The following is a 24,754-nucleotide window of genomic DNA, read 5'->3' as shown; positions in this document are numbered from 1 at the left end:
TTTTTGCAGAGTTATCTCATTGTATGTACATGGTGGGTTAACTAGTAAAAATGAGTCCTAATGAAAGCTTAAAGTGAGCCAGCTGTGTTCAGCTAAAAAGGAGTGCTTTTTCTTCTTCATGTGAGCAAGAGGAGTGGGCCTGTTTAATTAAGAAGAAGAATGTTGGTAAAAACTGGGGCATGATTTTATTTCTGCTGTGGTGGAAACAAGTTTTCCAAACAATTGAAGGCTGTTGCTGCCATACTGTTAGTGGAAGTTTCTAGAGCCTGGATATTTTCCATAGGAGCTTCCATTCAGTGGCTAGCAGGCTGTTCTCATAGGCGACAGTGGATGGAACAATGGACCGGAGTCTGGGTAGAGGCTGATGCCCACAGAGCCCAACTTTTCACTCTGGCTTCTCCCTTTGTTCTCTTTCCCAGTCCTTGCCCTGGGTGCATAGATGTGCTGAGTGAAGTGTTGTTGCAGCGGCTCCCAAGACCCTTGGGTGTATGTTGATTCATCCTTGGCTGGCGTGCGCCTATCCTGAAAATCGCTGTGTAGGCCTCTCCTAACCCAGGTACCCCTGTGCAGTGCATTGGGGCATCAGCTCAGCTGCCTGCTGCCCACATGGGATCTGTTCATCACTACGGTCACCTCTGAAGCCACTGAGTGATTTGCCAAGCTTCGTGGGGGAGAGATAAATCAGCTGAGATTAGAATACAGGTCTTCATGTTGTTGAGGTTTCTTTCTGTGGACCAGTGACAGGGGAGGCAACTTCTCTATCCCTTTTGCCCACGCCAGGATGGCATATCATAACTAGGACAAGAGAGTGTCACTTGGAAACACATACTCAAATCGTTCTAAGTGCCAGATTGCTGTTCAGAATCTTCTTGGTTAGTGAATAAGCAAACGTTGTAGGTGGTGCTAGTGACCATATGACATAGTGACCTGAGAAGCAGCGACATGAAGGAAAGTGAGAAATGAGAAATGTCTCCTGGATTTGCCAGCTGCAAAGGAATGGTGACCTTTTAAAAGCCTAGTTTCTGCTCTGCAGTGAACATAGAAGCAGGGTTGCAGGGACTGAGAAAAGAATGGATGAGGACAAAGTGTTGGTTAAGCACAAAACAGAAAAGAAAAAGTTTGGAAGGAGACTGAGTCAGAACCTGTGGCCAGAACACAGCTCTGTCTCCTGGCAGACTGGATCAGGGGCCAGGTCGCTGTGACCCTCAGGCTCAATGGCTGCGTCCCTCTCTTTCAATGCAATGTGTTACTCAGCAGTTTATATTAGCCAGGTGAAGGAATTGTATTCTAATATATTAATACATTTAATACATTAGTGGGTGTTTGTCTATCCGCGAGGTAAAGGCAGTTCTTTACTCGTTTTCTAAGGAAGTCCCCCTTCCCACTGTTCTCTGAAACCCTTCCGCCTCCCCACCCCCACCCTGCTGCAGGACTAGACAGCTAGACAGTGAATCATCCAAAACAAAGGCTGAACACATATGAAAATCTTCTGGCCTTAGTTGTAAATGAGAAAGATTTGGATGCATACTTGTTGAGCAAGTTTTTCTTGCTTTCAGAGACTAATCTAGTTCAAAGATTAGATTATAGATCCCCAAGGGCAGGGAAGGGGAGGTGAAGGTATCAGACAAATGGAGAGCAGGCCCACAGATCTCTACCAGGAAAGGCTCTCTTTGTCCCCCACTCCATTGAGGTACACGGGAGTCTACTTAATACCCTTTATCATTGCCAACTGGTGAGAACCAGCCCCAGCAGCACTCAGCATGTCACTGCAGAGCCACATTCGTGCATTCCCCAAGATCCTGCCCACGCCTCGTCTGATTTATACCAACCCGGGTGGTGGAGTCCAAGGTGGTGATAACAAGGAAAGGAACCCCCTCCTCTTGCCAAAGGGTCATTAGATGCAACTGGATCGAAATTTTCCACGGGACAAGGAAGGTCCTATTATGTAGGTGCTTATGAGTTTGTCTTCCCCATTTTACTGGAATATTCTTGAAGGCAAGGACCATCTCTTTTCTTACCTTTGCATACTCCAAACTTGAGATAGTACTTGGCACAGAGCTGAATCGATGTTTGTTGAACGAATAAGTGAGTGAATGGCTGATTGACGAATGAATAAAGGGAACATGTTTATTTTTAAAAAAAAAATTTTTTTTTCAACGTTTATTTATTTTTGGGACAGAGAGAGACAGAGCATGAACGGGGGAGGGGCAGAGAGAGAGGGAGACACAGAATCAGAAACAGGCTCCAGGCTCCGAGCCATCAGCCCAGAGCCCGACGCGGGGCTCGAACTCCCGGACCGCGAGATCGTGACCTGGCTGAAGTCGGACGCTTAACCGACTGCGCCACCCAGGCGCCCCGGGAACATGTTTAGAAGTAGAAGTCAGAAGAAGCCAAACAGAGAGAAACAGAGGAGGGACTAGAGATGTTTGAGGAGGACGACTATTTGAACTGCACCACGAAGCGACTGGGGAACGAGAGCTTGAAGCGTAAATCCACGTTTTTTCACAGCTTGAGAAAAGGGAGGACATGATAGATGGTAAGTTCCTAGCATGTTGGGATGAAAAAAAAAAGATTTTTTTTAATAGCCATAGTTAACACTAAATTTATTTTCTTCATTGTTGCATTTCTGATCATAATATGTGTCCAGTAGAGTTAACAGGTAATAAATGATCAAGAGGCTCTGAGAGTCTGTAAAAGAGAAAGTCATGGGGTATTATTTTAAGTCTTTCAGTTTTCATATTTAGAAAAGCATGTCACGATCGTCATCAGATAATTCTCTTTATGATCTGAAAACAGAATTCTGCTGTACAAGTGTGTTCAAAGTGCCAGATAGAATTGTGTGTTCTTAGAGCCTCAAGCGGTTACGGATTTATTCATTCACTAATTTTTCACTCTGGTTCCTTTATTCACTCCTTTAGAGGCATGAACGGAGCTCCCGTTAATGTGGAGATGCTACGAGGTGCCAAAGATCCAAAGAGGAACACGACGTGGCCCCTTTCCAGGGAGTTCACAGTCTAGCAGGGGAGACAGACACCTCAATGTGTACTTATGAGTCAGTGTGCTATGCCAGCACTGAAGCCTGAGTGCACGAATCCCGAGTCTGACCCCTGTCTACCCTGTCCCGACATCTCTCAACCCAAACTGTTGGGTCAACTGCTTGCTTCGTCCCCCAGGCTGCTCTCTAGGTCTTCTATCTAGAACTCCAGACTCCAGCCAGGACGGGAGCTCTGCTTGGTTCTTCCTAGTCTGTCTCCTAGGAACGAGATCTTGCCTCCTTCCCCAGCAAACGTACCTAGACCTTGTGTTCTCCGTTGCCTTGACCCCACTACCACTTTGTTCCAAAGGTTGCTGAACTCACATCTGACTGGATGTGGTCTTTGCGCGCTAGCTCTGGACTCCCTGACCACCCCCTTTTAGGACTGTTCTTGGCATTTAGGTCGGTCTTCCCTCTCCTCATTGCCGGTCTTTCCTCCTCTAGGCAGTGCCTTGTTTTAAGGTTTGCCGGCCCGTCTCAGGTGAAGGTAGACTCAAGACAGCCCCTCCCACTAGCTCTGCCAGAGTCCTGAACTAGGATGATCCTTGTGAATGTCTCTTGTCATAGAAACTTCCTTTGGATACCCTTTAGAAGGAGAGAATGAACTCTTGCTCCTGTCAGGGCTGGTCCGGACCTACAAAGGGGGTCATGTCACCGGGCAGCCGAGGAAGACTGGTGAGGTAAGAAGTGACATGTCACCCTGTCCTTAACTCCATCACTCAGAAGCCAAACTCTGTACCCATTCCGGTGAAGTGTAAAACTGTGGATTAAATAAGCTGATAGAATATATGTAATGTTAGCAGAAAAGATATAAAAGGAAGGAAATATTTTTCAATCTCTAGTTTTAATCTCTAGATCATGTTAATACATTTTGGCATGTACTTCTTGGTCTGAGAGGATATTTCATTGGAATATAACGAGGTTTAAGAAAAACTTTCTTTACATAATATCACTCCTTAATTTAACTAACCTTTAGAATTACTTTTGTTGCTGAACCGATTTGTCAATTTGCCTCATAATGTTGTATTTCTCTGTGCAAGAATAACTGTTTAAAATATATAAAGACACCACAAAAAAGGGAAAAAAAAAACCCAGCCCTCAAACTGTTATATTTTGGAGGCAAGAGAGCTATTTCAAAATCAGAGCACTGCAGTCTTAATTTCCAGCTTTCAAGTCTGTTAAAAAATAAGTATTTATGTACTTTAAAGCAGGCAGAAATAACTTCTTTATTGTAAACAGGATATCGGTGAAAGTTGAAATTTTTGAGCTGATGGAGAAAAGAATCGTGAATCATCAGTTCATCAAATGTCAACATCGGCTCAAGCAAATTTGGGTTGACTTTTCAATAGGTTTCTGATAGCTGCGGTAGCGGAACTCACTAGGTCCAGGGGAGCAGACACGGATATATTCCCTGTTTGGGGTAAAATGGCATCTTGCTGCTAAAAGGAGCTTCACACGTTAGCCGGAAATCATTAGCTTGGTGACTTTCCCGATACCCAGAGATGCTTGCACGGGGAATAAATTTCTATGTCGAAGCATTTGACAAGCCTTAGTTCCTGATGTCTCACACCCAAGCCTTACTTTATAGTCACATCTGTTAGTTTAAAGCATTTTTAGTTTATTGAAGAAGGCTTCACAAAGAAAAAACAGATGATGAAAATCTCATCTGTCAAAACTGTTATTAAAACCAGTAACAGTGTGAAATTTTGTTTAAATTGAAAGCATCATTTATTTTTATCAAACATTTTATAAACAATCACATTTGAGAAAGATTTGGGGGACCTGGAGAGCCCTCAACAAAATGCAACTCATTATGTCGCTTTGTTGTTGAACGTGTGGCTCAGAGATAGGCTGGGGCTACTTTCCTCTCTCCCTGGGCCAGACCAGAGAGGTGGAGAGATTACCAGGAGCAGGGGTGCCAGCTTTGAGGAGGAAAAATGAGCAGGACAGAGGAGGAGGCCTGAAATGGAGGCTGGAGACCCACGTGGTGGTGGCAGAGAGTGGGGGGCACCTCACCTGCCCTCTTGTGATGGACTAAGGTGGGGAGACACAGCGTGCACCCTGAAGTCCCTTAGAAGGTTTGGGGAAAAGAAAGGAAAAGAGAAAGGATATTCTTGGAAAGCATGAGCAAGGCTTCCTTTCTTTTCTTGTGTGCAGACAGTTGATTTCATGCTCTGATCTGCGACTGATATCAAAGGGTGTTTCACAGCCAGAAGGTGTAGAAGCCAGCCTTAAAAGGGGAAACAAGATGAACATCAAATCCATTTCGTTGAACCCTCATTCAATCCAGATGTTTGGCAATGTGGAGACAAAACATCCGACACTTCACTGTTGTGTAGACTCAACCTTAGAATATACAAAAGATCCAGTTTCAAGATCTCAACCGTGTCTCATACTTCTTTGGCTGTTTGGTATTAGCGGCTTTGGAAAAGAAAACGTGTCTAAGCAAAGTAGACCCATGTAAATCTGAAGGATTTGTCCAAGCAGTGACCTTTCTTTTCTTTTCTCTGGGCGACACTGTGCTTGATTTCGTCACACTTTGAGATCAACCCCTGGGGGACAGTAAAGGTTTCTCACAGGGCACAGGCTCTGGAATGGGGGCGCACAGAGTGTTCAGGAGCTTTCCAGAGCCTCAGCTTTCCATTCACACTTTCCTAAAGCTCATTGTTCTAAGGACTTGTCTATTCTCCTTTCTTATCTCCCCCTTGGCAATCCTTCCTGCTTCTATTTGTAGAAGAAAACCTTATCTCTTACTCATCCTGGATCTCACTGGAGAATGCTGTCCCTGGGGAGTAAAGCACTTTCTGTTAGAGAAGAGTTTTTTTCATGCATTTTGAAAGCATGTGATGGCGGATGTGAAATTAGGTCGCGTATGATTGAGGGGCCTGGTGGGGGGTAGAATGGCACACTTCACCCAAGGAATTGAACTGGGTTTACTAAAAACACAGTTTACAGGGGCACCTGGGTGGCTCAGTTGGTTGGGCCTCCGACTCTGGATTTTGGCTCAGGTCATGATTTCACAGTTTGGTGAGTTTGAGCCCCCGCGTTGGGCTCTGCACTCACAGCATAGAGCCTGCTTTGGGTTCTTCTCTCTCTCTGCCCCTCCCTTGCTTGCACTCAAAAGTAAATAATAAAAACAAACAAACAAACAAACAAAAAACAGTTTACAAAGGTGTGGCCGGGGTTATGTGAAACCTAATTTAGGGTAGGGGAGGAGCGGCAAAATCCTGAAGGTGTAAATGGAGGAGCAGTTACCTGTTCCTGAAGAAAGTGAATTTTATCTCAGGAGAGAGCTGGTTAGCTGTGCCCTTTGGTGGAAGATGGAGCCGACCTGTGTTCTAGAAGGAAGGAAACCAGGATACATGTCTTGACCACACTGTCTCCTGGCTGTCCAGTCTCCAATCCCAATTTGTTAGAAGTGGTGATGGCCCTTGATCTTTCACCATTAATGTGAACAGATGTAGGTTTTACATTTTTTGTAGATGTCCTTTCTAGCACAAGGAAATTATTTTCTATGTATAATTTTGGAGAGCTTTTATCATGAATTTCTGCTGAATTTTGTTGAATAATGTACTGATAATCATGTTTTCACTTACATCCTATTAATAAGGTGCAGTATATCAATTGATTTTAAATGTTAAAGTAAACTTCCATTCTTGAAATAAACTACACTTGGTCATGAAGTACTATCTTTTTTATGTCATGCAAATTCTATTTGCTAGTATTTTAAGAATGCCTGTGGCTGTGTTCATGAGGGATTTTTTTTCCTTGTCTTTCTTGTAATGTGTATGTCTTGTTTTTGTTGTTGTTGTTGTTGTTGTTGCTTAATCAGGGCAATGCTGGAATCATAAAATGAGTTGGGAAGTATTTCCTCCTCCTCTGTTTCTTGAAAGAGTTTATGTGGGATTGGTAGTGGGATTTCTTCATTAAATGCTTTAAGGAATTATGAATTCAATTTCTTAATTGATACAGAAATTTGCAGGTATCCCCTTTTTTCTTGAGGGAGTTTAATAGTGGCTTTCAAGAATTTGTCTTTTTCATTTAAATTGTCAAATTTGTTGCATAAAGTTGTTGACATATTTATTATCCTTCTATTGTTTATAATATCTGTAGTAATGCTCCCTTTTTCATTCCTGATATTGATAATTTGTGACTTCTCTATTTTTTTGTCCTGATAAATCTAGTTAGTAGCTTACCATTTTACTAATCTTTTCATTAGTACGCTTAATTAGGACGCTTAACTGACCAAGCCACCCAGGTGCCCTGAGACTTTTATTTTAATAGAAGCATTTAAATCTGTAAATTTCCCCCCAATACTGCTTTAGCCACCTCCCATAAATTTGGACATGTATTTTCATTTTCCTTCAGTTAAAAATAATTTTAATGTTCTCTATGAAATTTTCTTTGAGCTGAGGGTTGATTAGAATAAGTATGTTGTTTGTCAAATTTTCAAAGATATGTTCAGGTATTTTTCTGTTACTGGCTTCTAATTTAACCACATTATGTTGGAGAACATAATCTATATGACTTCAGTCCTTTTATTCTATTGAGACTTCTTTGTGGCCTAGAGAATGATCCATCTTTGTGAACACTCCATGTATACTTGAAAAGAATGTGTATTGGGGCGCCTGGGTGGCGCAGTCGGTTAAGCGTCCGACTTCAGCCAGGTCACGATCTCGTGGTCCGTGAGTTCGAGCCCTGCGTCGGGCTCTGGGCTGATGGCTCGGAGCCTGGAGCCTGTTTCCGATTCTGTGTCTCCCTCTCTCTCTGCCCCTCCCCCGTTCATGCTCTGTCTCTCTCTGTCCCAAAAATAAATAAACGTTGAAAAAAAAAATTTAAGAAAAGAATGTGTATTCTGTTGCTATTGGATGAGTGTTTTACAAATGTCTGTGAAATCCAGTTGGATGATGGTCTTGCTCAATCTCCTTATTTCTTCATTGACTTCCTGTTGAGTCATACTGTCAATGGCAGAGAGAGATGTGTTGAGGCCTCAACTATAATTGTACATTTGTTTGTTTCTCATTTCAGTTCTTTCAGTTTTTGCTTCACGTATTTTCAAATTTTGTAATTAAGAGTGGTATGAGGGTTCTTCAGAGGAATAGAATCAATAGGATATGTATGTACATATAAATAGATAATAAATTTAATATTATGTCATATTATATAAATTTATATATAATCATAAAATTAATATAACATTAAATAAATATGATAAATAGATTAAAATTTTTAAAAAGGTTATTTATTTTGAGAGAGAGAGTGAGCACGAGTGGGGACGGACAGAGACAGAGAGAGAATCTCAAGCAGGCTTCAAGCTGTTAGTGCAGAGTCCGATGAGGGTCTCGAACTCACGAACTGTGGGATCATGATGTGAGCCGAAATCAAGAGTTGGACCTTTAACAGACTGAGCCACCCAGGTGCCTCAAATAGATAGGTTTATTACTAGGAATTGACTAAAGCAGTTATGGAGGTTAAGTCCCATTCTGTTGTTTGCAAACTGGAGGACCAGGAAAGTCAATGATGTAAGTTGGTCCAAGTCCAAAGGCTTGAGAACCAGGGGAGTTTATGGTATAAATCTCAGTCTTAGGACAGAAGAAGATGAGCTGAGATGTCCCAGCTCAAGCAGTGAAAAGGAATGTATTCCTCCTTCCTCTGCCTTTTGTTCTATTTGTGTCCTCAACAGATTGGATGATGCCCACTCACGTTGGGAAGGGCAATCTGCTTTACTGAAATCACTAATTCAAATGATAATCTCATACAAAGAACACCCTTACAGACACACCCAGAAATAGTTTGATCTGGTCATCCTCAGGCCAGTCAGGTTGACATGCAAAATTAACCATCACAGGGGCATACATATGGATTCTGTCATTTTGATTAATTATCCTCTTTATCGTTATTTAATATCACTTTTATACATGGCATTGTTACTGTTCTGAAGTCTAATTTGTCTGATATTAATATAGCCATTCCAGTTTTCTTAAGATTAGTATTTGCATGGTATATCTTTCCATCTTGTTACTTTTAGTTAGCTTTATACTTAAAGTGAGTTTCTTGTAGACAACATAGAGTTAAATCTTGATTTTTCATTCATTTCAGCAACCTGTGCCTTTTAATTGGAGAATTTAGAGCATATTTGTTAATTCCATTACCTCTGTCATTTCTGGGTATATTTCTATTGACTAGATTTTCTTCTGGTATGTACCATATCACATTTTCCTGTTTTTTCACATATCATAATATTTTATTTGATGAGGGACATTGTGAATTTATACTTCTGGGTACTGGATTTTGTTGTATTCCTTTAAAGAATGTTAGAATTTGTTCTGGCAGATAGCTAAGCTTCTTGTAGCTTAGTTGGATCATGTTGAGGCTTCAGGTTTTTTTTAGAGCTGGTCTAGATTAGTCTATACTCTAGGACAAATTTAGGCTCATTTTTAAGGTATGTTCCTTTTTGAGTCTCTACTGAAGTATATATTCCCTGATGTGTCTCAACTCTAACCAATGGGAAATAAAATTATTCCTGTCCCTACTTTTTTTTAGTCTTTTTTAAAAAAATGTTTATTTATATTTAAGAGAGAGAGTGTGAATGGGCAAGGGACAGAGAGAGAGGGAGACACAGAATCCAAAGCAGGCTCCAGGCTCTGAGCTGTCAGCACAGAGCCCGACAGAGAGCTCAAACCCACGAACTGTGAAATCGTGACCTGAGCCGAAGTCAGATGCTTAACTGACAGCCACCCAGGCACCCTGAATTTTTCTTTTTTTTTTTTTTTTTTTTTTTATCTTACAGCTCCTTGGTAATTGTATTTTCCCCCAGACATTTTCTTGTTCAAATTTGTGGAATTTTACCCTGTATGTACATATACTGGTATTCAGCCAAAGACTTAAAAAGACTCCTATTCAAATTTCTGGAGCCTTTTCTCTGTGTAGATTTCTTTCCTCTGATAGCCTATCTTGCATATTTTAGCTACATCTGCCACTCTGAACTGTAATCTCTATCTCTTCTACTCAACAATGCTTGAGTTTCCCCTCCCTGGGCTTGAGGTTTGCAAATTACTTCAAGGCAGAATGCCAATGCAAGTGAAAGACTCACCTAATTTTTTTTTTCTCCCTCTCTCTTTCAGAGATTACAGTCATGTGCTGCCAATTGATACCTGAAGACAGTTGTTTCATATATTTTGTCCAGCTTTCTATTTGTTTACGGCAGCAGAAAGATAAATCTGGATCCCGTTACTCCCTTACAGCTGGAAATCAAAGTCCTTGTGTCAACTTTGATCTCTCTCTCTCTCTCTCTCTCTCTCTCTCTCTCTCTCTCTCTTTGTTTCTGCATCCAAGTTGTTTCTATTCCCTCCCAAGTCCTGTCACTGTGATATCTGTCACAAGTCACCTCCTTCCCATTGCCGTGGCTTTCCTTCAGTCCACAGTTACCTATCTCCTGAATAATCACAAAAATCTTTTACCTGGTCTTCCTACTTCTAGACTCCACCCCCCAATCTAGCTGGTTCACTCTATTTGCCAGAATGATCTGCCTAAAATTCTTCTAAATGTGACTTAAAAATCTCTTCACAATCTTCAGTGGCTCTATCTTGGTAGCAGAGTAATTAAACACTTTTTAATATTGGCGATAAAACAACTTTATGCTCTTCTCTTTTACTTCCCTCTGTCATTTTATCTGCCATTGCTTCCTTTCCCTCTCCTTGTCTAATCTTTTCTATTACATTTTTCTCTTCCTTACGTATTAAAATTCTTCCTATGTTCATGATGAAAATTCATGTCTTTTGCAATGCTCTCCTTAATCTCATTTCTTAAAGTATCTCTTCCTTCTCTGAATTCTGAGCATAAATTGTTCATACTTCTCATGGCACTAAATTTTTTTTTATTATTGAGGTATGATTAGATACAATGTTATATTAGTTTCAGGTGTACAACATATTTGATAATTCTATACATTACTCAATGTTCATGATAAGTATAGTCACCATCTGTCACCATACATTATTACACTATTATTGACTATAATCCCTATGCTGTACTTTTTATCTCTGTGACTTATTTATTTTATAACTGGAAGTTTGTACTTTTTAATACCTTCTATGTATTTCACCCCTCTGGCAACTACCAGTTCATTCTCATATTTAAGAGGCTGGTTTTTTTTTGTTGTTGTTTCTTTGTTTGTTCATTTGTTTTGTTTTTCACTTACATAAGTGAAATCATATGGTATTTGTCTTTCTCTGTCTGACTTATTTCACTTAGCATAATACCCTCTAAATCTATCCACACTGTCCGAAATTGCAAGATCTCATTCCTTTTTATGGATGAGTAACATTACGTTATATACATAATAACAACAAAAAAAAGATATACCACATCTTTTTTATTCATCTATTGATGGACACTTGGGTTGCTTCCATATGGATCTTGGCTATTGTGAATAATACTGCAATAAACATAGAAGTATACATATCCTTTCTTTCTTTTTAATTTTTTTCAATACTTATTTGAGAGAGAGTGAGAGAAACAGAGTACGAGCAGGGGAGGGGCAGAAAGACACACACACACACACACACACACACACACACACACACACAGAATGCAAAGCAGGCTCCATGCTCCGAGCTGTCAGCACGGAGCCCAACGTGGGGCTCAAACCCACAAACTGCGAGATCATGACCTGAGCCGAAGTTGGAAGCTCAACCGACTGAGCCACCCAGGTGCCTCTACATATCCTTTCAAATTAGTGTTTTTATTTTCTTTGGGTAAATACTGAGTAGTGGAATTACTGTATCATATGTTTATTTCTATTTTTAATTGTTTGAGGACACTCCGTACTGTTTTCCACAGCAGTTACACCAATTTGCATTCCCACCAACAGGGCACAAGAGTTCCTTTTCTCCACATCCTTGCCAGCACTTACTTCTTGTCTTTTTTGATAGTGGTCATTCTGACTGACGTGAAGTGATATCTTACAGTGGTTTTGATTTACATTTCCTTGATGTTTAGTGATGCTGAGCATTATTTCATGTGTCTGTTGTCCATCTGTATGTCTTCTTTGGAAAATATCTGTTCAGGTCCTCTGCCCATTTTGAATCAGATTGTTTGGGGTTTTTGGCGTTGAGTTGTATAAGTTCTTTATATATTTGGATACTAAACCTTTATCAGATATATCATTTGCAAATATCTTCTCCTATTTCCTAGGTTTCCTTTTTTCTTTGTTAATGGTTTCTTTTGCTGTGCAAAAGCTTTTTATATTGATATAGTCCCAATAGTTTATTTTTGCTTTTATTTCCCTTCCCTGAGGAGATGTATCCATAAATATGTTGCTAAGGCTGATGTCCAAGAGATTATTACTGCCTATGTTTCTTTTAGGAGTTTTATGGTTTCAGGTCCCAAACTTAGGTCTTAATTCAGTTGTTTATTTTTGTGTATGGTGTAAGAAAGTGGTCCAGTTTTATTCTTTTGCATGTAACTGTCCTGTTTTCCTGGCACCATTTATCGAAAAGATTGTCATTTCCCCATTGTATATTCTTGTCTCTTTCATCATACATTAATTGACCATATAGGCATATGTTCATTTCTGGGCTCTCTACCCTGTTCTGTTGATCTGTGTGTGTATTTTTGTGCCAGAACAATACTGCTTTTATGACTATAGATTGTAGTGTATCTCGAAATCTGGGATTGTGATACATCCATCTTTGTTCTTTCTCAAAATGTCTTTGGCCATTTGATATCTTTTGTGGTTCCATACAAATTTTAGATTCATTTGTTCTAGTTCTGTGAAAAATGCTACTGTGTTTTGATAGAGATTGAATTTATAGATTACCTTGGGTAGTGTGGACATTTTAATGACATGAGTTCTTCCAATCCATGAGCATGGTATATTTTTCCATTTGTTTATGTTCTCTTCAATTTCTTTCATCAATATCTTATAGTTTTCAGAGTATAGATCTTTCACTTCTTGATTAAATATATTCCTAGATATTTTATTCCTTTTGGTGAAATTGTAAATTATTAATTCCTCTTTCTGCTACTTAGTTGTTAGTGTATAGAAACACAACAGATTTCTGTTTTGCTTTGTTTTTGTTGTTTTTGTTTTTGTTTTTGCACGCTGCAACTTTGCTGAATTCACTTATTAGTTCTAACAGTTTTTTGGTGGGGTCTTTAGGGTTTTCTCTTCTCATGGTGCCTTTTACTTTGTGTGGCTTTGTCAAAATTCTTTATGAACCAGTATTATAGACAGTAAGTATTGATGATATAGACTGTAATTTTTTTCTACATTTAATAATAAATAATGGCAGTGGATTTCATTGAGTTGGTGCCTATTAAAGTGTTTCTGAAGAAAGTATTGCCTATACGAACATCTCAACATTTAAAAGTTATTTTTCTTTCAGGTTTGCTGCCTTGATTCCAGAACAGTAGTCTAACATTGACCACTCACCTGGGATAAGATTTAAAAGCAACTCTTCTGTATCATAGTCCACATCATATCATTATTACAGATTGATATCACATGTAGTATCATTAATTTGACATAGTAAAGACAAATACTATTGTCTATTGATATTTAGTTTCTCTCTTTTTCCTGTTTTTATATATTTTCAGATGTATATGCTTCTTTTTTACTAGATTATGAGCTCTATACAAGTAAGGCCTTTATCAGCTCTTTACTACAGTCCTTTGTATACACAATTAGAGGTAATACAGCATAACTAAAAGTTATTTTCTGAGACACATACACACACACATTTTGGTTTACTGAGCATGGGCCATCACGTGTTAATGACATAAATAGATAAATTAATTAATTAAATGTGTGTTGTCTTTACATAGTGCTCAATATGTATGTGCTACATACAAAAATTGAATGTGAAAATACTGATATTTTATTGACTATTGCTTGCTTAATGTTAGAAAATAATATTAGGATATTAGCTCTAATATGTATAGTCCATATCTGATAGTCAGAGATACTTTAGTTTAAGTGTCTCAAATTGTGAGGATTCAATTATTTTCTTTAGAAAATGCTTGTTTCTCTCAACCTCATTATCAAAACACTTTCTGCACACTTTGCGTAAAATTACCTTTTCTTCATTGTAATTACACAACTCCAAATCACTTTTCCTCATTGGTATTTGATAATTATAAGCAAAGGAGCAAATAGAAGAACAAGAAATACGTGAGCAATGCAGTCATGCGTTTCCTCTTCTTTCTGTTGATAGCACTGACTTCATTGAGATGAAGTGTATTTAATTTCAATTCACTGAATGACCACATTCATAATTTGAGTTCATTCCCATTTCAAGCTGATTTCTTTTAAATTCGATTCAATATACATAATTTTTCTTTAAGCATACATGTCTACATTCCTTTGAACTTGTTTTTATCTAGGGAAGGGGAGGAAGGAAATTAACATTCATTTTGTATCTCCTTTTGACACAGCCTGTTTTTGGCACTTGACACATATTATCTCATTCAATTCTCTCCACAATCCTGAGAAGCCAGAATTATTATTCTCATTTTAAAGATGAAAAACTGATGGCTAGAAACCAACATGCCCAAGATTGTTTAATTAGGAAATGACAGAACCAGAATTAAAACAAAAGCATCCTCCTCTTTTTTTTTTTTTTTTTTTTTACTGCTATTACATTGTTTATTTTCAGGCAAAGATTTTGCAAAAAAAAACCCTCATAGGCGACTAGAAAGTTAATAATTTTTTTGAAATCATATCGGTTATCTGTGGTGCGTGTGTGAAATCCAGTGTTAAAAATGTTTATTAGAACATGACACTTGAACATGCTGCACATTAGAATTTTTTGATGTCTCCCTATTTGCTCAAGGATGAGAGGAGGCTTCAAAGAGAAACATTCCAAAACCACATTGTGAAATGGTTTCTTTTTGTGTGGGTTCTTAAAAAAAATTGTTTTTAAAGACAGTGGTAAATTGATCTTAAAAGCCTATCGAGATTAAACTACGTGGAAACCATCTGTGTTTTTATCATCACCCATGGGTGTGTTAGATTCTGGGTGACAATAATGGAGAATGTGACCACACTCATTTCCAGTCCTAACAATTTGGTTCCATCCAACATGCCACAGGTTTCCCCAGGAGTCTTGCTTAATTGAGTTGTAACTTACCCCTTTTGGAATTATTAAAACTCTAAGCATCCCAATGAGAGACTGTAAATTGTGTATTATGCTGATACTTATGCTTGTTGTTATCTTAGTGACAACACTGTTACAAGTGTGAGGCAGTTTATAAGAAGCATTGGAGTCTGCTCTGGGAAATGTAAATTATAATCTCAAACGATCTATATGAGCTAGGTCAGATCACTTAACCAGCCCCTAGTCTTGGCTTTCTCCTCCATAAAATAAAGGTGTTAAACAACAAAATCACCGGTGAAATTTCCTTTTCTAAACTATTTTCCCCACAAGGGAAAAAGTAATAATTGAATGAATATTAGATGCAACTGTTATGAACAGATTTTGTGCATATTGAAATACATTTTCTATGCCTATACAACCATGTGTGTAGGTATATGTGGGTGATGTGCAACTTTTCTTTTTAGCCCAAATGGGAATATACTATACTCACTGTTCAGTTGAGTTTTATAAAATGGCATATATCTTGGAGTTATTTTTTATATTACTATATTTAGATCTACCACATTATTTTTTTTCAAGATTTTTTTTAATGTTTATTTATTTTTGAGAGAGAGAGAGAGAGAGAGAGAGACACAGAGAATCTGAAGCAGGCTCCACACTGTCAGCACAGAGCCTGATATGGGGCTTGAACCCACAAATCGGGAGATCATGACCTGAGCCAAAATCAAGAGTCAGTCATTGAACCGACTGAGCCACCCAGGTGACCCAGATCTACCAAATTATTTTTAATCACTGCATAATATATCTTTGTATGGATATGCCATGGTTTATTCAATCAGTTTTCTGATGATGGACATTTCAGTGTGTCACAATGACAACAGTAAGTATATATAAGCCAAAAAATGCATAGAATGGATTCCTAGAAATGAAATTATTGGACCAAATTAATTTAAAACATAATTTTAAGATAATGCATGACTGATTTTTTTTTTTACCATGTAATAACCTCTTTGGGGAAAAGTTATATAAAATTATAAAAATATAATTTATATATTTATATATAAATTATATAAAATATAAAATATATAAAAATATAAAAATTTTATATTTTATATAAAATTTATAAAATATATAAATATATAATTAATAATTTATATAAGAATATATTAAAATTATAAAAATTATAAAAATTTGAATTATAAAAATTCAAATAATAAACAACAGTGGAAAGAAGGAAGCAAAAATCATTCTAATTCACAGTCATCTACAAATCACCATTTGTTACATTAGGTAAATACCATAACAGATATCTATTAATGATTATGTGGAAAGAAAGCTAGATAGGTAAAATTTAGTTAAAAAGGACCATGATATATATGCTAATTTAAAAAGTATATTACATTCAACTTCTATTTGGATCTCTCAGAATAAAAAAAAATGAGATAAAGCTGAAGTAATCTCTAAATTTTAGATAAATGTTTTATCACTACAAGAGATAATAGTTTCTAAAAGCTGTTTCTAAAATTAAAAAAGAAGATTCCACAAATACTGAGAATGGAACCCACTCTTACATGATATTCCAGTTTCCTTCCCCAGAGATGCCCACCTCCAAAATTTAACTTAATTTTTTGTTGTCGTTGTTAAGGTCTAGAAACTTTACAGTTTAGTCTGTAATCATCATTACATCAGTTTTTTTTTTGTCATATATTTATATTTAATGGATCCATGACCCATTATATTTTTAAGATCTATGGCTTTTTTGTTTTTGAGTTTTTGATTTTGATTTTTGATTACCTGGATTTAACTGACATTATTATTTTTTCAAGAAGGTGTCAAATTACTTTTTCTAGGTATTTGAGAACATGATTCAGCTGTTTTTATAGAAAAGGGACAAATTGGCCAAATATAATATGACTGGGTCCCATTTTCCTTCAGAATTTTCTAGACTCTGCTATCTTTCATTTTTTAAATTTATATGTATGTATTTATTTATTTATTTCCTTTTATAGTTTATTTACTTTGAGAGAGAGAGAGAGCTGGGGAGGGGCAGAGAGAGGGAGAGAAAGAGAATCCCAAGCAGGCTGCACTCTGCCAGCCCCTAGGGGGGCTCAAACCCTCAAACGGTGAGATCATGACTGAGCGGAAGTCTAGAGTCGGACACACTTAACCAATAAGCCACCCAAACACCCCTCTACTGTCTTTTAAAATAGAGAGTTGCCGTGGAAATTGTCTGGTCCCCTCTTTACTTCCCACTTTGAACATGACTTGCTTTTGCTGTACAGATGTCTGGAGACGTATTTTTTTCACATTAAAACAAAAATTTAATGTAAATATGTCTTGATTTTTCTTCTGTCAGAATTTCTTGGAGTATGGTGTACATTTCTGATCTGCACATTTTCTTCTTCCTTAATTCCACGGACGTTTTAAAGTGTTGTGTTCTCTAATACTTTTCTCTTTCATTTGTAAACATTTTCTAATTCGACATTAATCATTTTATGTTGAATCATTTTTCTTGGTTCTTCATATCTATTTTCTTCTCTCTGATCTCCATTTCTTCTGCAATTTTTTTCCTACCAGCAATTTGATTTCCAGACATGTGGATTTTTCTCTTGCTGTTTCTAACATTTCTGTTAAATCCGTAATGCTATTTTTTGGTTCTCTATTTTCTCGACTCTGTAAGCTCCCTTTACTTTTTATTTTGTATGTTTCGTGATGCACACCCCCTTCCCTCCCCAGCTCTTACTGAAATTAATTCATGTTATTATTAGGTTCTCTTCTTCCTTTCATTGTGTTTTATTCCACATGGAGTTTTAAATGTCTTTTATTAAATTTAAATGACCCATTCACTCTACTTACTAGAAATGGTGCCTGTCTTTTTCCATTACTGCAATTCTGCAGGGCCTGGGAGGAGCCTCCACTATCATTAGGTTTTGTTCCTGCCATTTCCCCAGGCTGTTTATTCACCCACTCAGTATGCTTCTCTCTAAATTGGGGAATATTCGTGAGAGTAAAACAAAATTTTTCTCTTTTTACATTTTTCTCCAGTTCTATTTCTGGGCAGTAAAAGTACGGTGGCGAGTAATGAAGAATAGTATCAACATCTTTTATTTATTTCATTGGCTACAGCATTTTCAAGATTACAGTATGAAGTTGTTACTCCTTTCTTTGGTTATTCGCTGCTGATATAGTTTTTTTTTTTTTTTAAACCTTGCTTTGAGAGTTTGTATCGCTCATTATGTTAGATCTTTGTGAGGGGTATTTTAATTGCCTTTCACATAGAAATATTCTCCATTATAAATACGCTCCAAAATGGTGGTACCAATGCACACTCTTGCCAAAAAAGACCGTGGAAACCCAAACTACTAAACTTGTTAGTCTTTGCTAATTAGATATGCAATAATGTTATTTTATTGTTTTGAGGTACAGCTCTTAGGAACATGTTTAGGTGGAAACATTTTCTTATTGATTTTTAAGAGTTCTTTATTTGCTATGTGAAATGGCTTTTTGCAAGCATTGTCTTCAGTTGATCGCGTTTTCTTTTGGCTTTGATTATGATGTTTTTGTTTATTAGTTTCTAATTTTCATGGAGGCAAACGATATATATTTTTCTTATATTTCTGACTTTTTTGACTTGCTCAGAGAAGCCTTCTAGATTAAAAAAATATATTTCCTGGAGCTGAAAAAATAGAGTCTTGGTCCCCCCAACCCCAGTACATATACACACACACAGAAGCCTGAGTCCATGAGCAAGGGGCTAGCATGTATGTTTTAAAAGCTTTCCCTGGCTGGGACTCACTGGACCTTGATAGTCTCTACCGAGCCTTCCAAATATGACATACTATGACTGTAAGTGATATTTCACAAAAAGGAAAGTAGCAAATGTTTTGTGAGGGGGAAAAGGCACTAGAGGCATTCATTTTTTTAAAAAGGTATGTTTCTGCATCAGGACTTCATAACATACAGAGATTTATAAAGTACGATTTATTCTCACTATTTAGAGAAAAATGGCAAATATAGCGCCATCCCTTCTTGGAGACCTTTGTTGAGATCAGAAAAGGGAGGGGCCAGTCTTTTAACCAAAAAACTAAATATGCCTTCATGATATTAAAAAATCACTTGGTGAAGGGCATGAAACACGAATGGGTTATTGCTAGGTTGGAAGCCAAGCATATCAAAGGGACAAGAAAGGGAAGAAGTGGGGGGCGGGAGGCGGGGAATGAATATTTAGTAGAGCCTTATTGTCACTGTTATCTCAGAAACACATTTTATCAAAGAAAAAAAAAGCCGGTTAAATTATTACAGACATGTGCCATCCCATCTTCTGAAGTGGTTCTATTAGAATATCCTATTGTTATCGAGGATGTTTCGTAGACAGGATATCTTTTCTGTTCAACATGATAAGGTAGAGAATATGTAGCCAAGTGAAATTATCCAAGTGGCAGAACATTCGCGTATAAAATAATTTATGGTTCACCATAAATGTTGTGAAATCTGGGACTTGTACAATGCTGAGTTATGAATTCAGCCCTTGTTAATGTTTCCTTTGCAATACGTGGTGGGAAACAGCTATTAAAAATACTAGCGTCACTATTTATTCAGATTCCACATCACCAGAATAAATTGCCTGAGAGGAAACATCTTGTTCGTAATGATTTGGAATACAGAGCTTAAAGTTTCATGCGCTGAATGTCTCGCTTTATAATAAGGAAGCATTCATAATATATGTGTGATATTTGTTAGTGCTTAAGATATAGCTAAATGTTTCATGAAAGAGCTATTGTGCACCTGATTTTACAATAAACAGTTAAAACTCCTGGAGTAGATTTGATGCAAGTGGAATGTTTGCTTAGATTTAGCAAAGAGAAATACTGTGAATAATTCACAGGGTGTAATTTGATTCAATACTTTCCCTGGCCTATGAGGTATATGGACCTACTATTTTTCCACGTATTTTTGTTCTTTTCTTCAGGTAGCAGTTCCTTTTGGCTTGTTGGCAATTCAGCTCTGGGGTCCATTGGAAAATAAATTTGGAAGATACACTGATGGATCAGAGAGAATCTTGTGGCTTCTCTACATAATCTCAGAGGCCTTCAGGTAGACCACCTGCCATCTCTTTTGAGAAAGACAGTGAAAAAGAAGGAAGGTAGGAGGGCTGAACTCCAATGGCACCCGTTCATTCCTATTCTTCTGTGGCAAAGGTCTCTGCCTCTAACTTCTCCCTCCAGGTAACCAAATGTAATTAGGTGAGAGGTTTAAAGTGAGACCAAAATAAAATGCAAAAATCTGGGGACTTAGGGCATTATTCCACAGTGTCTGAGTAGTTGTGCGTTCCTAACTTGAACTGTGATGCTCAGGGCCTTCCCTAGGTGTTGTGTAGGGCTCTGTGTCTCTTTTCCCGGCAATTATGTTCAGGCAACATCAAGTTCCAAAGAATATCAGGGGCAGCTTGAAAGGTAAGTGGAGAAAAATGGATAATGGAGAAAATCCAGCTATCTTTCTTAGTGATATTGAGGGCTTCCTTTGAAAACAATTCTTGGCTAATTTCCTTGCCCATTTTTACTTAAGTTATAGGGTCCTAAATGTGTATTTCCATTTTTAGGAATTATCAAACTATAATGAAGTCCTTGGTTATTTCCTTTCTTTGATTTGCTATTGATATTTCTTTAGAATGCAGCAAAGCAAATATTATTTTAAAAGTGGCTAGAGATAACTGATTCACTAAGTACAATTTGAGTCTGCAGATGTTTTTTCTTTCAAGTAGGAGTTGTGCTGAAGTAGGCTTCTGAGAGGTGATTACCAGGCCTATACTTCTTTGCTTCACCCCATTCCCCCCCACCACAAACCACTCAGAAGGAAAAACAGCCCCCAAGGCTTCAAGAAAGAAAGAGCCTCAACTGAATGATAAATCTCCTTAAATCAGAGAAGGGGAAACAACTCTATAGAAATACATCTATATCAAGAATAGTAAAGCTTTAAAATAATGAGGGAGTGGTGCATAAATCCTTTTTTTATCTGCCTTCATGTGTCTGAGGTGGAGAAAAGAGTACTGAAAACATGTTTCCTCAATGAACACCCTATAGATAGGATGCATTTATCAAAAGCTCTGGGAGCCAGGAGATGTGAATTCTGGTCTTGGCTCCAACACCAATTAGCTAGTGAAATTGGCCCCTTTCCCCTTCGATTTCCTTATGCATAAGCTGATGGAGCTGGTGAGAAGTGATTCTAAAATCCTTTCCAGCTTTAATCTCTGCTTGTTCAAGCCAAGTGTTTCCTGAGTTGTGACCTGAGACCTATCAGAAATGGGCTAGAGTTGAACTACCAGGTTCCAGTGGAAGAACATTTGCTCCTTGTAATGTGATACCAGGTTCAGATATGAACCTGTTGAGAAGGAAGGATTCTGTGGATGGAAGTCTGGTGGGGGTGGGGAGGACTTTATCTAAAAACAGAGCCTGGAAAAGGAATAGTTATTAACTATGGATCCTCCATGGTCAACTAATATGCCATCTTTAATGCCTGTACCACTCTCTGGTAAGCTGAGGACTTCAGGAAGTACAGAGACCTTCAGGGTGCTTTGATGCACCCTAGAGGACCTGTGCTACCAAAGACTGTCAAAAAGTCAAGGTATGCATCATGATACTATCATGTGATAATATATCATGTATGTCACATCAAATTAGATCATACCAGAAGAGTCTCCTAGATTGCAGAGTAGTCCCCTTGGTGTTTTTACCCTATGAGCTCCATGGCCCCGGGGAAGTGGCCTTCAAACTTGTTAATCTACAGGTTACTTTAACTTGGTCAAGCCACCCTTATAACCCCGGACTGCTTTTCCAAACTATAAGTGACAAATCCATTTAACTCCCTCTCCCAGTCTTGGCTCCCATCTACCAGAGCAAAATCAGCTAAACCAACCAATCAGACCAAGACCAAATTCATTTAAGTGGGAAAAAAGGGATATTTTAAATGAGAGAACAAAGAAAAAATGCAACAGATAAATCATTTTATGCCAGAGCCAAAATATAGGCACAGGGATATTACAGACACTAAGATTGAAATCTCCACATATTATCTTGAGGACCTGTGGGAATACACTTTGGGAACTCTTTCCTTAAAGCAAGTTATGTATCCATATATGATCATCTGCAGCTCTGTTTTTCTTTTTTCTTTTTTTTTTTCTGTGCTTTGGTTTATTGTTGTTGTTGTTGTTGCTGCTGCTGTTGTTTTTCTTTCTCCCCAGTAGCCAGGAACTTGGGTTCTGAACCAGTTCAGAGGCTCACACACCTCCTTCTGAGTCACTACTTTCTAAGACAACACTTGAATTTTCCTTGGAGAATGTCCATTCAGGCACTGACCAGGATGGAACCTATTTAGCTTATAAGATCTGACAGTTTCATAGCCAAAGGTGGGTTAAGAGGCAGTCCATCAAAGTTCAAATCATGATAAGGAATCTGGCCTGAAATGGGAGATTGGACTTGCCATAAAGGGAGGTATTATTTTGAGAAAGGTTGGCATGTTTATGATTCTTGAGGCTATGTGAGCTCAGTTTTTCCCCTTAAACATCTGCCACAGGTGCTAGGGAAACACTGCTTGTATTTTTGTATGAACATGGTGTAAATAATGTCCACTTTCAATAAACCTTTAAAACCAAAACAGCTGCCATTTGGGGCTTAAAAACAACTTGTGACTTCCCGTAAGTCTGAGTGACCTTATCACTATTCTCCATTTAAACATGTTTCCCCTCCCCCACTCTCACCTTTGGTCTATAGTCTTGTAAAGTTCATAGCCCTTGACTCTGTTTTTCATAAATACATGGCAGTGGCTTTAAGAAATAAATAAACACTTGTCCCAGATTCTTGGAGGAGGTGCTGAAGTTGAAACATATACCACTACCCTGGAAAAAACACCCTCCACTTTGTGATTTTTAAAAAATCTTTTTAAAACTCTGGTACTCCCAGGGCCTTTTCCAAATGTGTGTGACTGTCTCTCTTATCTGTGTTGTTTGTTATATATTGCAAGCCACAACAGCTAGCACTTTATCTTCTACATTCTTCTGTGATTCCTGAAGATTTGACCCAGGGCAAGGAAGTGATCTATAAAGCCTATGCATGTTTTCGGGCATCATATGTTTTCTTTCTTAGCCACACAGGATTTTCTTCTTTCAAGTCCAGTAGATTCAAAGTCTGAGGAAGGTTTTCTTTCATGTAGCAGCAGGCTTTTCTCACGTCCTGGGAGTAGATTGGTAGCATCCGAGAGACAGTGGAGTTCTACTCTCACTTTCAATACAAAGAATGTGGTTTATCTCTTTAAAGATTTTATTTCTAAAGATAAGATGTGAAATGATGGAGCAAACATAAGCCAGAATACTTTTGCATGTTGTGCGATTTTTTTCCTGTATAGGAACACTTAATAGCTGCTAGATTAAGGAGGTGTGTGAAAGCTTGCATACTTGGATCATTAGTTTACCGGGTCAGGATCTCTGGGCCAGGCGATTGGGCCCAGTCGTTCTCAACTGGGGCAGTTTTACCTCCCAAGGGACACTTGGCAATGTGGTTTGATTATTATAACTTAGGGAGAGGGCGTTACTGGCTTCTAGTGGGTGGAGGCAAGGGTTGCTGCTAAATACCCTGTAATGCACAGGATAGCCCTTCGCAACAAAGAATTATCTTGCTAAACTGTCAGTAGTGACGAGGCTGAGAAATTTTGGGGGGGGGGCGGGACATATAACAGTGGAGTGAACACAGGATTGAGCGCCAAGAATTAAAGAAGGCCTAAGAGATTAATTTGAAGCTTGCAATCTTCTAATGCTGGTTTCTGGCCCGCCATGATGCAAAAAAGGGAATCCTTCTTCGAGGTGTCAGAATGGAGTTTGGGGCAGTGGGTGACTTGGCACCCAACCCCAGAAAGCAGCACAGACCTCCCACCCTGTCATCGATCTCTGAGAGGCAGAACCTAACATCTGTGAGAGATATTTCTGTAATTCACTGGGCATTCCCAGTACCCACCCACCTTGTTCTTTTTTCTGTTTCTTTCCTCCCCTTCCTCCTCCTCCTTCTCCTCCTCCTCATCTTTCTCCACCTCCCCCTCCTCCTCCTTCTCCTTCTGTTCCCCTTCCCCCTCCACTGCCTCCTCCTCCTTCTCCTCTTCCTCCTCCTCCTTCTTCTGTTACTTGTAAGAACATTTGTTTATAGAGCGAGAAGATACAAGCTAATGGCAGCTATTTATATAATATGGAAGTGTCTAACCTGTCCTTTTCAATCATGCCCCCATTTTGCTGATGTAACATTGCATCAGCTATATAGTCTGTAGAAGCTGAAGATTTACAAGTGGACCCCGCTCTTTCCCAAAATAATGCATAACCCTGGAAACTTTTTTCCATTTAACAAATATGTGGCGGATACTTTTCAAGCTTAACTCATAAAGATTGACTTTGTAATTTTAAATCTTTTAATTTTTAAAAAAAAAAAATTTTTTTTTTCAACGTTTATTTATTTTTGGGACAGAGAGAGACAGAGCATGAACGAGGGAGGGGCAGAGAGAGGGAGACACAGAATCAGAAACAGGCTCCAGGCTCTGAGCCATCAGCCCAGAGCCCGACGCGGGGCTCGAACTCACGGACCACGAG

Source organism: Herpailurus yagouaroundi, unplaced genomic scaffold (assembly GCF_014898765.1).
Source record: "Herpailurus yagouaroundi ecotype Mexico unplaced genomic scaffold, PumYag 142, whole genome shotgun sequence".
NCBI classification, from domain to species: Eukaryota; Metazoa; Chordata; class Mammalia; order Carnivora; family Felidae; genus Herpailurus; species Herpailurus yagouaroundi.
Note: the sequence above shows the minus strand (reverse complement) of the source record.